At 40.1% G+C, this 12,704-nt stretch overlaps 1 protein-coding gene across 2 annotated transcripts in view; it reads left to right on the top strand.

Annotated features, from left to right (window-relative positions):
- FGD3 (FYVE, RhoGEF and PH domain containing 3) overlaps positions 1-12,704 on the top strand; it is a 94,933-nt gene that overhangs the window by 18,331 nt on the left and 63,898 nt on the right. Inside the window, exons 2-3 of one of the 2 annotated variants that reach the window (XM_053988959.1) lie at positions 7,742-7,789; positions 7,909-8,006. The exons of the other annotated variant lie outside the window; for it this stretch is intronic. The gene's annotated coding sequence lies outside the window, so the exon portion shown is untranslated. The remainder of the gene's footprint in view (positions 1-7,741; positions 7,790-7,908; positions 8,007-12,704) is intronic. 2 annotated transcript variants of the gene reach the window in all.

Genomic DNA, 12,704 nt, shown 5'->3' with positions numbered 1-12,704 from the left:
TCCTTTAAAACTCCAGTTCTAGATTCATGTAGTTACTTATGGATCTCAGATTAGATTAAAAAACCAAATAAATATTTGACTGAGATTTTTCAATGTCTTTGTTGGAGGCATACGGCTTTTTAGACAGTAAGTCGTAAAAAATTTGGGTTTCTCAAATTTCAGAGAGGTAAGTCCACCAAATCCCTGGATGTGTTATAAGAATCTTATGGCTGATCTTCTAAATACCTGCACCTGGCAGAGGTTTGGACTTCTATTCTTTGCATTTCTGAGGCCATAGGTAAATATTGTCTCTGTTTAGTTCATTTATTTTTTCCTCCCTAGCAAAATTTTTTGGGTGAGGTTCTTTGTTGCAGTTCTGAGTCAATCCACCAGATGACACTTGATGCTTAAGGATGAAAACATGAGTGGTCCTGCATGAAAATTCTGTATTCCTATGTTGATTTAGAAAAAAACTCAGAACAGCTTATTTCCAAAATGTTTTGATTTGGTACTTGTTAAATTTGAGGTGTGTGTACAAATGATACTCCCCATCCCTGGGAGTGTTCAAGGCCAGGCTGGATGGGGCTTGGAGCAACCTGGGATAGTGGAAGGTGTCCCTGCCCATGGCAGGGTATGGGATGAGATGAACCTTGAGGGCTCTTCCATGATTCTATACTCTTGTTTAATGAGAGGTTACTGGTGGGAGTAAAGACTCTCAGAAAGGTGGGTCTTACCCTGTTAAACTCATCAGGAGGTGAGTAGTTTTGTGTAGTGGAGCCCTGGTGCCTTTGCAAGTTTTACCACAATATTGACAGCAATTGCAAATCCTCCAAGCTGGGATTTTACAGGCCATAGTTTACAGGCCATGATATGCATTTGTAGTGTTCTTTGCTGCCCTCCCTCTTCCCTTACCATCCGTTCCTCAGATCTTTTATTTTTTACTTTCACTCTTTTTTCACAACTTTTCTTATAATGTTCATGGTCAACTCTTTTGTTCCCTTCAGTTTTGTCTCAAAACCCCATAAAAAGAATTAGACCAAAACCATAAGGCAGTAACTGAGACAAATGGAGCTTTAAACTGTATTTAAAAGAGATTTGAAATTGAACAAGGGGAGGTTTATGCATCCCTAATTAGAAGCAAAGCTAAGTGAACATGACAGATTTATTGATAGTAAATCTCAGTCCTGTTTAAACATCTGTTGGAGCCCAACTTAATAAGTAACAGCAGATGATTGCTGCCTCAGATGCAGTTCCTGGGTGCCTGTGGGACTCTGGAGGAGCTGCGTTGTGGTGTGTTTGCAGGACCAGTCCCAACAATCTGGGGCTCTGTCTGCTGTGCAAGGTTTACTACAAGTGTCCAGAAAATTGTCTTTCTTAAAATCAACTTGTTTCACTAAAAAAAAAAAAAAAAGTCCAGAGTATTCTCAAGTCATACTACTGAAGGGGGCAAAAGATGCATAAAAATTATTTTCTTTTGGATTAAAGAGGATCTGAACAGCTCTTAAAGGCAGGCAGAAGACTGTAAGGTTCCAAGGGCAACAAAATATTTACCTTAATATGAACGTGAAATTACTTGTGTGGAAAATCATGTTTTACAGGTCAGGGAATAGTGGAGTGGGACACCAGTCACAGGGTGGTTCAGTGCATTTGGCATTCGTATTTTAGTGCTGTTGGCATTAACTGAGGGCATGGGTGGTTTGTTTGACTCCATTTGCACACATTTTCTCACTGTGGGAAACTTGGGAATTTCTTGGAAGTTGTGTTCTGCCTTTTCTATCTTCACTTGTTCCCTACTTTTTTTCCTGTAGTCCAACAGGTCCAAGTTTCATAACCAGTACAGAGATCCTCATTTTTCATATTAATTTAACAACTTGGAAGGATGTTTCCTTGAGAAAATGTGGTTTTTTTAGCCAAGGGTGCACTGCTAAATGTTTGTCTAAAGGATGTCACTAGTATGGAGGGAACGATAACCATCCCAAGTCCAAACCTCTTGGCAGCAAGCTACAACAAAGAGCTTTTTGGACTGTCTTGTGCCAAACATTTAAACCTGTGTGAGAGGCTGTGCTGAAAAGAGCAACATTCAAACCAGAAGCCCTGGGTGCCATAAAATAGGCAACTTAGTGCATGACAAGTGCATTGTAACCTTGTTCCTCAAGCCAGGGTCCAGTTTCATGGCTATTTGAAAAATCAAAGGACTAAAGTAAATCCTCCTTCTGCAGGTACTGAGCTAGTTCTGGGTCCAGAGCATCTCAGACCAGGCTCTGGTCACAGAGCAGTGCTCTCCAAAATGCCATGCTCAGTGCCCAAAATAGCAGCTGGCAAAATTCAGAATTGAGTCTCTTGATTTGTAGTTCTTTGTCTGGGTCCCTTCAGCAAAAACTTGCAAAATCTCAGCTGGAAGGTGTTTGAGTGTCTGTAATTGATATATTGTTTCATGTGAATGGAAATGTTATTTCATTAAGTGCTTTGGGACTTTGGGGTGTTTTGAAAAACACCTTTTGTTTATTACGATTATCGTTAAGCCTGATTAATTATGATTGAACACACTCCAAAATCCAAGATGATGGCTCTAAAAACTACAGGCTTGAGCTGATTTGAATTTTGCAGATCTTTGTACAGGCACTGATTTTGGATCGATGCAATACTGAAATTAGTAGGATTTCTTTTTCTTTTTCTTTAAATTTGTATCTATAAAGCTTAAACTTTTCCTTTGATGTGGAGTGAGATGCATGGATTTGCCATGTCAAGCAAGTGTGCTGCTGCTGGTTCCTGTCAAGGAAACAAGGGCATTTGTACCTCTTAGGCCTGGTAGAGAAATTAACAATTGAGTGAATTGTAACCATTTTCTTTACAGCAAAGTTTAAACTGAAAGGCAAAATTAAACAAAAATACTTTTGCTTTGTTTTTCATGAAAGCATGCGTATGTACAACTAATTACAAAAGCTGCAGAATAAAGCTTTGAGTGTTAAAGCTTTGTTCATAAGAGAAAGAAGACCACTGGTGGTCCAGTTGTATGTTTGCGTAGAGGAAAGCAGTGTAGCACTCTGCCTACTCCAACAGGAGATGCTGCACTGAACCCAAAAGAAGCCCAGAGGGGAAGTCTCCTATTTTTCCCCTGTGCTGAGCACTGATTAGGCTATGCTTCAAATCCTGGGTTCAGTTTTGGGCCCCACATGATAAGGAAGACTTTGAGAGTCTGGAGTGTGTCCAGGAAAGAGAACAGAGCTGGGGAAGGGTCTGGAGCACCAGGAGTGGCTGAGGGAGCTGGGGACACTCAGCCTGGAGTAAAGGAGGGTCAGGGGAGACTTTGTCTCTCTCCACAACTCCCTGACAGGAAGGGGGCAGCCAGAGGGGGATCATGATCTTCTCCCAGGGAACAAGGGACAGGGCAACAGGAAATGACCTCTTCCCCACCAGGGAAGATTTCCTTCACTGAAAGTGAAGCATTGGACAGGCTGCCCAGGGCAGTGGTTGAGTCATCATCCCTGGAAGTGTTAATAAAATGTTGCTGTGGCACTTGAGGACATAATGGTGAACGTGATGGTGCTGGGTTGGCAGCTGGACTTCATGATCTCCAGGTCTTTTCCAGCCTTAACGATTCTATGATTGCAGGGTTCTGTCACCTTTAGTCATGAAAAATAGATGTTAACTCAATGAGTTAACATCATTGAGTTAACTTCCACTTTTTATTTGGTCTAAGGCTGCTGTATTATGGAATTTGGATGGGAATTGACCCTTGTTTTGGACATCCCATATTTACATTATAGATCATTACAAAAATATGGTTTCTGTTCTGGATAGTGATACTTTGATATAAATCCTTATATGAGCCCACCTGACTCTTTCCATGTGCTAACAAATGCTAATGTGCAATGTGCTAATCTTTAAAGACAATTTTTAATGGGCTTGTGAAAATCAATCCAAGGCTCTTCTAATTGTGGAAGACAAAATCTTTGATCTATTAAACCTTGTATGGCAGCAGTGGGATGACCCTGTTTCAGTGTGCCTTGAAGAGGATTTACATTCTTTGAAAAACTTGAGGTTTTGCTTGGAAGAACTGATTTAAACCTGATTTCTTTCAAATACGCTTACTGCTCAGTGCAACTGAATCCATATGGGATACTACTCTCTTCTTTTTACTGCTTCTTGCATGAAATGATAGTAACTTCTCTGTCTGGTGTCAGTCTCTCTGTGCTTCTTCCCTTTTTTTTTTTTTTTTTCCTGTAGAATTGCATATTCTGTTTGCATTGGGCTGTGATTAATGTACAGATTTACTTTCTGTAGTGCCAGTGACGTTCTGCCAGTGTTTTAGTAGGGGATTCCCACAAGAATTACCCTGCCTCTCCCATGTGGAGGAGTTGTGTGCACCAAGAATACATATACTTCAGTTATTTACTTTGTTGGGTGGGAGAACAAAGGCTCCTATTTACTTCTTTTTGTTTGAAACAATACTACCAGCTTGCTAACTGGTGCTGAAGGAGTTAGCCCTGTCCCAGGAGCTGGGTAGGACACTGGCCAGGAGTCCATGCTACAGTTGTGTTCCTGCTGTGAAACCTTGGCAACACTTTACGGTTTTTTTGGTTTTTTTGGTTTTGGTTTTTTTTTCTTTTCTTTTCTTTCATTTTCAAGCATTCTTTGTTTGAACTGTGAACAAAGCCTGGTTTTAGTAAGTATTTATACAGTGCCTATCTCAATGGGCTCTGCTTTCCTTTGGGATTGTTGGGTGCCTTGTAGGAATAATAAAATTATAAATAGCCAATGGTCCAACAAACTGCCATCAGAGTGCTATCACCAAGAGCAAGCCCTGGTGTTCCACATCCCTGAGCTTCCAAAAATCTGTGAAATCCCTGGAAATGCAGATGGCAAGTTGCCTACATTTTACATATGCACGTATTCAGCTAATTGCAGAGATTCATTCTCCTCACTGATGACTTCAGAATGTCATGGACCTGAGCACAGTGTGCTGCTCTTGTGCACTGTCTGCTTTGGGAGCAGTGATAGGGATTTTGGGAAGAAAATTGTTCGGTGATGTTCTTTGGGGATAGATTTATATTCATATTTTTCTTAAAGAGATGATACATAAAATTAATCATGAACAATTACTGTAACATTAGCAAACTATGTCTCCTTAAGTTTGAAGTTATTAAAGGGAGTGGTTGTCAAGGTGTATATGTGTACATATATATGTATAATGTATGGATGCATATATACGTGTTTTAAAAATTAAGAATTACATATAAAAAATTAAAAATAATTGGCCTGGCTCATGCTCTTGCTAAAGCTGTGTGGTGTTATGCACCATTCAGAGGATACAACTATTGTTCCCCTTGCACAAAGACTACATTTGTTTTTGGGGTGAAGTCATGGTTTATTTTAAACCCCGTGTTTTAATAATGAAGTTCTCTGGAAACTGAAGGAAATGAAGCAATGAGATTTTGTCCTAATAAAAACCAAACTGGAACTTGCAAAGTCAACTGTGAATACATGTGAGTGTCATAGTTTATGGTGTCCGACTTTGAGTTTTGTTCCTCTTTTCTAAATGTTCTGAAAGAAATATACAGCTTCCATCAGTGACCTCATACAAATAAGTTCTATTTACTTTCAAAGCATTTTCTGACTATGAAAATAAAATGAAAATGGAAAAAGGCACTTCACACCTCTCATATTTGCTTGACAGATTTCACTGAGTTGAACTTCCAGCTCCCCCTGTTCCCCACTTCATGCTGGCTTAGTTCCAGGTTTTCTCCTGGTGTTGTTCTAGAGCAGAACACTCTGGGGACATGCAGCCCAAGGATGAAACTCAGAAGTGTTTGTGCTTAAAGGAGTGGTCATCACTGCCTGTCTGTTGTTGGTGATGATAATAGTAATTATAACCTATTATTAGCACAATGAAATTTAATGCACTTATTGAATGTGTGATATGAAATGACTGGAACAAAGGTCTCTGAAGACTCATTCATCTAGCTTTATTGAGGAGCAATTTTTTGGTTGTTTAGGTAGAAAAATGACCCGGTTTAAGTAGGTGAAGTTATTTGGGTGTTTAACCTTTTTTTTTGGCACCATTTAGACCATGCAAGTGATTTAAACATCTCTCTTTATTTTTACTGCAGGTCTTAATGTGGGGAGTTTCTAAAATAAGTTTCATAAATTTGTATTACCTGGGCAAAATTTTCTCTTTAGTTTGTTTAAGACTAAACGAGCAAAGATAGTGAGTTCTTAAAGGAATATATTTCAGCAGCAGAGATGATTGACAGCAGAACTACTTCCATTTTCTCAAAATTTATTTGGTTGTCAAAAGCTTCTCTTGCAATAGAACAGTGATAAAATCCTCTTGCTGTCTTAATGCCTTTAAGGTAACTCCTAGTGGATTGGAATGATGAAGCACTAAAGTTGCAGTGCCCCTGTTGTGATTGCACATGCAGGGGGAAATAATAATTAACGAACACTGTTTCATATAGCTTTTCAAAATTGATATTTATAGCAGCCAGGGTCTGTAGGGTAGCATCTATATGCCTTATTAGTGCATATGAGGAATTTTTCTGCTGCCATTTGAGAAGGAAATGCTGGGTATTAGCAGAGACGGCATTTAAAATGTTGAAAACTCCAGGAGAATTGTGAAAAGTCATCTTGTAAAAAATCACTTCCATTTCCTTTCAGGTGACTTGGACTAGGTTGAAATATATGGCAAACCTTACGGCTCACAAAAGTATCCTGAGTGTTCTTCCTGCCTAACCAGATAGCTCTGCACTGGAGAAAATTATAAAAATACATATTGCAAACCACAGAGTGTCCCCAGATGTTACTGGGACCTTTATACATCTCCATTTCCATGGGCTGGTGTATCATTTCACCTTTAGTGGTGTTATTTGGGAACCAGATAACATGATGCACTTGTGCAGCTCTCAGACAGATTAGTAATTGTTGATTATTTAAAAGATATTATTCCATTCAAAAAAAACAAGGCTCTTTTGCTTGCTCCATTGTGGCTTGAGTGATTCATTGCATCTTCTTAGTTTGTTTTTTTTGTTTAATTTTGGTGCACACAACTAGTGATAGTATGAATATACAGCAACACAAGAGTGCATCAGATGCAGTTAGGCAAGCTGACTTTTCCTTTGTTTCATTGGCAAATGAATGTAGTTGTCGGAACATAAAAAATAAAGTAAACAAATAATAGATATCAACTTGTTCCCTGTTTTTCTGGGTACATGATTTGAAATGATAGTTTGATAGTTTATCCTTAACAATGTCTTCCTTTTGGTTTTGGTTTGGTTTTTTTGTGGTTTTTTGTGGTGGTTTTTTTTTTTTTTTTTTTTTTTTTTTTTTTTTTTTTTTTGTTTGGTTTTTTTTGGGTTTTTTTGGTAAGTTTATATCTGTTCTTCCAATAAGAGGTTATCAGTCATCTAAAAGCTACCACCAACCATGAGATCAACTTTTCATTTCTTTGCACATGCGGTGTTCTGATAAAAAGCTTCAATAAGATTACAGGAGGATCATGTAATAATGAATAGCCAGTCATTTGTTAGTTTTGTTCCATTTATGTTTTTGCAATAAAAGACTAAAGTCTGTTTTCCCCCTCAGCTTTGCACATCTGATACCTTGCCTTGTTACTAGGAGATGAGGTATGATTTTTATGATGTGTATGTTCCTCTCCTGGAGCACACTGATTTTAGCCACATAATCACAGGAATGTTGGCTGGACAGTCTGTTGCTATTTAGCTATTAGAAAGTCTAAAACAGTGATGCTTTTTTGTTTGTTCAGGGTGGCTTCAAAGAAATCTCCTGGCTGCCCTTTCCAAGATATACCTGGGTATGTACAATACATATAGCAATCAATATATTCTTGACTTTATAATCAATATATGCTCTCCCTGCAATTTCTTGGCCTTCTGCTCAGCCTCACTGTCTGCCTTTGTCTCTCCCTGGCAGGTGCCTTTTAAAGAAAAGAATAATCAATCTGACCTGCTCCCTGGTCTTGTTGATCTTCCCTGGTATTTGATGGTGTGGCTTTTAATCTGGTTTCCTGAGTAAGTGAGGTTTATGCATTGCGCTTTCTGTCCCTTCTTGCTCCTCAGGCTCATTTCAGAGAGGTCAATAGAAGGGGTAAGGAGCTATACAATATTTTTTTCCTTTTCCTTTCTGTTTTTCCTTAAAATTTATTAGCCAGATAGACTGATTCCTAGAGATGGGACAAGCGGGCAGAAGCATCTGGATGACAGCTGCCAGCTGAACAGTGGACATTAGTTGCTCCGAACTAGCTCCATCCTGCACTGGTTGGTGCCTGCTGGAGCTGGGAGAGGGGCACAGCAGAAAGCTGGCATGGTGTGAGGAGATGTGGCTAGAAATATGTAAGCCCATGCCAGGTGAGCCCTGCAGAGCTGCTCTGTGGTTTTGGGTTGCTCTGGTTTCTGGCTGTTTGGATTTTTAAGCCCTTTCAGCCTTTCCCCATTGCTTATGTGTATCAGCTAATGTTTTATAGCTCTTTGCTGTGTTTGCATTGGCAGATTTAATTCTGCTGTTCCTTGACTTTGCGTATGAGTAAGATTTTGCTGTGAATTTTGCTATTGGCAAATTAAATTGCTATTAAGACATGATGGTGAGGCCACCCATAAGAACTTGGGAAAGCATGAAGAGTTGTACAGTGTGATCTGGATCAGATGTGATCAGCAAAACTGATTTTTATTGTGATATCATAAAATCAGATTTGTGTTTTATTTGTATTAGGGTTCTTGATTTCTGGCCTTGTAAAGAAATGTTGAACTGATATTTGGCTGAGGAGGAACCCAGGTGGAAATATATGGGTTGGACTGTTTGCTCTCTGCTTCACAGGGAGATGGACCTCCCCTCAGGTCCAGGAGGGGTTTCTCCGCTCCTGGGCTGGCAGTGTGTGTTCTAGGGATTTTATATGTGTAAATGTAATGTATTAGTTCATCTTACTGCTGTGACAGGTTGCAAAAAACATCTTTTCATTTTTTTTTTCTTTTTCTCAATTCAGATTGAGGCAGAAATTGTTGCAAGTGAGAGAGGAGTCAGAAAGGGACCTAGCCTAGATTACTTCTCAAACCAGTTCTCCTTTGGTCCCACTTGGGTAGAAGATACCAGCCACTTCTGTTGGGGCTCTGGGACCTCAGTGGTGTCTCCTTTTCTCTGACGTGGGACTGGAGAGATGAGGGAGCTCCAGGGAGAAGGCAGCTGCGTGGGGGCTGGCTGGAGCAGCTGTGGAGCAGCCAGCTCTGGGGTTTTCAGAAGAAACTCCAAAGCCTGACAGATTTTTTCCAGCTTTGTGCCCAGCTGGCTTGTAATTTCTCTCACAGTGTCTCCACCCCAGCTTTATTCTGTCCTTTTATATGGTCCACAACTTGCTTACCTCCTCTCTTTTTGGCTTAACTTTCTAAAAAAGCCCATTGGAAATGATAAGTAAGTAAATGGTGGATTTTGAAGTGGATCACCTTTAGCTGCTGTTCTTGCAAATCAGAGTGGTCTTTGTGTTGGTGCAGGCTTCTTGGTATCCTCTGCAGAGAGGCTGAGGAGGGGGGAGGTCTGTCTAGTGTGCCAAGGTGGAGCTCTCTGTTAATTAACTACTATTAAAAAACTTTTTCTGTGTGTTCAGAGACAGTGTGTGGAGAATTTTTTGATGTGCAAAATTAAATTACATTGGTAATACCCAGTGGTAAACTGATGACTGTGGAAGTTGTTTTGTTATGTGGCAAATATTGGACAGTCAGTATTGCAGTTTGGTTGGAGCATTGTGTTAAGGTCACTGTAGTGAGCAGCTCTTACCTCCTTCTGAGGTTGGAAAAGACACCTCCAAGATCATCAAGTCCAACCTTTGACTGAATCCTATGATGTCCACTAAACCATGTCACCAAACGTCATGTTTGCTTATTTTTTGAATACTTCCAGGGACAATGACTACACCACTGCTCTGGTTTGCCTGTTCTAATGTTTAGCCATTCTGTTTCAATGAAAGAATTTTTCTTAATATCTAAAAAAATACTATTAATAATATCCTAAATATACTAATTAATATCCCAAAAATACCAATTAAATTTGTATAAAATATAATCAGTTTGATGAAATTGTATTGCATGTTCTCACTGGGATTTTGGTGCCAGACTTCCACCTCCCATGGATTATTTTGGTTGACTTTCTGTGGGGACACTGGCAAGACCCAAGGAGGGGGAGGGTGGCGATGGTGTGAGTCAGGATCTCATGGAGGAGTACTGTGGAGTGGTGTGTCACAGTGTCCACCCTGCTTTTGTTGATGAACTTTTCTCAGTTTCACAAGGGACAACATCCTTGAGGTGATCTGTTTCATACTATGTGTGAGAATTTTTTGTAAGAGAAAGGTTACCTTGTGTTTTAATGATAAGGTGATGCTTCTTATCAAGCTTTCATGAAACTAGTCCTCCTTGCTACAGCCTCAGCTCTGCAACAGATTCATCTTTGTCAACCAAGTTTTAATTGCGATTGAGCATTAATTCCCATCTGTGTAAATTCCAATATGTAAATAAAGTTTCTTCAGCTCCTCATTGGAGGGATCGTACACTGCACTTGTTTCAGCCAGCATCCCCTCAGCATCTCAGGGAAGTTTCATGCTTTTCAACTATGTGAAATTTGGTGCAAATGAAAGGAAGTGCAGATAAAATTGTAATAGTAAAACACATTTTATTCTCCTGGACTACGCTCCCATGCAGTCTGGCTTTAGAACATCTCCACCAAGGAGCAGCAATTGCCATCAGTGAAGCCCCCTCCCCTTCCCACATTTATTTCCATGGTAACCCAGAGAAGGCATTCTGCAGCCTCAAAACTACTTTTGCTCTTTCGTCATGCAAACTGGTATTGTCAAGGGCTGAGTGTATTCCTACAGCTTTGAACGAATATAAAAAAAAAGGAAAAAGCCTGAATTTGGCTGGGCAATTTTTATTTGGGAGGCCCTGCAGCAGGAAGGAACAGGCAACCTTCAAGTGGCCTAGTGTCCATACATTGCTTAGTAAGGAAAAAACAGTCTTGCTTCATTAACTGATTAATGGGGAGGGTGGGGGTCATCAGAATGGTCTGTCTGTGAGGCGAATGCTGTGATTTCCTGAATGCTGGGAGGTGGCGGGCAACGGCAGATGGCTGGCCAGGCTGGGCTGGGGAGCTGCTGGTAAGTGTGCATGCTGTGATCTGTACAAATAACGTTTTCTTGTGGAGTCTGTAATGCTTTTTCAGGTATCATGTAGAAAATGGTGTCTTAGTAGATGCCTGCTCCTTGACTGTGTTATGCATTAGCCTTTTCCTGGTGTAGAAGTAGGGGGGTTTGGCAGTGTTGGGCAGTGCTTACTGAGTGTGAGCAATTTAGTATTGGTAGTAAAACATTTGCTCTTTCTGTACAGCTCCACAATGAGCTGTATTGATTTTATGCTTTTTAAAATCCATATTTATGCAGTATTTGCATGTAAATATTGAGAGGATTTTATGCTTTTTGAGCCGGCTAAGCTGTTTGATTGCTCTGTATGATAACAGCAGCATGTGGAACACATAGTACTTGGTAAAAAAAAACCCAAATGCTTGCAAACAGTGTCTGCAAATGGGGGATGAATGAAATGATGTTGTAAGTAATTATTTTTTTAATAATCTGAAAGCAGAAATCTGTCTGATCCAAGTGTGTTCAGAATTTTGAATGATAAAGGGATCGGATGGATTATTATGAATTTTCTGCTGATGTCTGTTTCCATGTTGTCTGAGTGTCTGATTCACAATGCAGGAAAAGTATTGGTTAAAATATTTCAGGGATGCTGCCTGATCAAAGAATTCGGTTGCCATTTGGTTGTCTTGGGACAAGCTGGGAGGATTTTTTCCCCTTTTTTTACAGTATTTGGTGGGAGGGGTGAAAATATAGCTTTTTTCTGAATGTGTCTGAAGTACATAAATGACTGGGAAGTCACCATGACAACAGGGGGATCTGGATCAGACTTTCCTCCATGCTTTTGCTATTTTGGTTTTTTTTTTAATATTTGTTATTTGGGCATTCCCTAAGGTGTTTCAGGGAGTATCTTACAGCTCCTGTTGCTACAGGATTTTTAATGATATCCATCTCTTAAAGTAAATGATGTATGCAGGGCTTTTTTGGATTAAGCTGAGTCTGTTGTATACAGTTTGCTGTACAGTTAAGGTGGGATCTAAACAAGGACATGAGCACCTTCAGCAGGAGTTAAGGGTCTGCCTTTACTGCAGTTTTGGTGTTGCAGATCTGAAAACTTATGCTGAGCTCTTCCATGGTCCTGAGGATTTCTGTGTTTGTGATGTTCCCATGTAGGACCCAGAGCCTGGAGATCCCTGAAAGTTATGTGCAAACTAAGGTGTAAGAGAATCTTTGTTCAGGAGCGCCTGGAGTTAGGGGCAAGCTCGGGGACAACAAGAAAAAAAAACGGATCATGGTGTTCGGGTTTGAAAGCAAAACCAGTGAGAGACTCCAAGTCAGAAATACAATTTATTAGGAAAAGGGAAAAAGAAAACAAAATACATGCAATAATACAAAAGAAAAACCTCTGACAGAGTCAGAATACAACCTGACACTCTTTTGGTCATGGTGTTGGTAGCAGTCCAAATTGGAATGGCTGCAGTCCTCCTGGAAATCCAGTGGAAAAGCCTGAGTCTGGTCTCCCAAAAACCCAGATTATACCCAGTTAGGAATGTTTGGCTCCTCCCTCTGGCTGGAGCATCTCACAATGGGATGCTGT

Source organism: Vidua macroura, chromosome 13, assembly GCF_024509145.1.
Source record: "Vidua macroura isolate BioBank_ID:100142 chromosome 13, ASM2450914v1, whole genome shotgun sequence".
In the NCBI taxonomy this organism is placed as follows: Eukaryota; Metazoa; Chordata; class Aves; order Passeriformes; family Viduidae; genus Vidua; species Vidua macroura.
The sequence above is the reverse complement of the archived record's forward strand: the minus strand, read 5'-3'. Positions and strand labels throughout refer to the sequence as shown.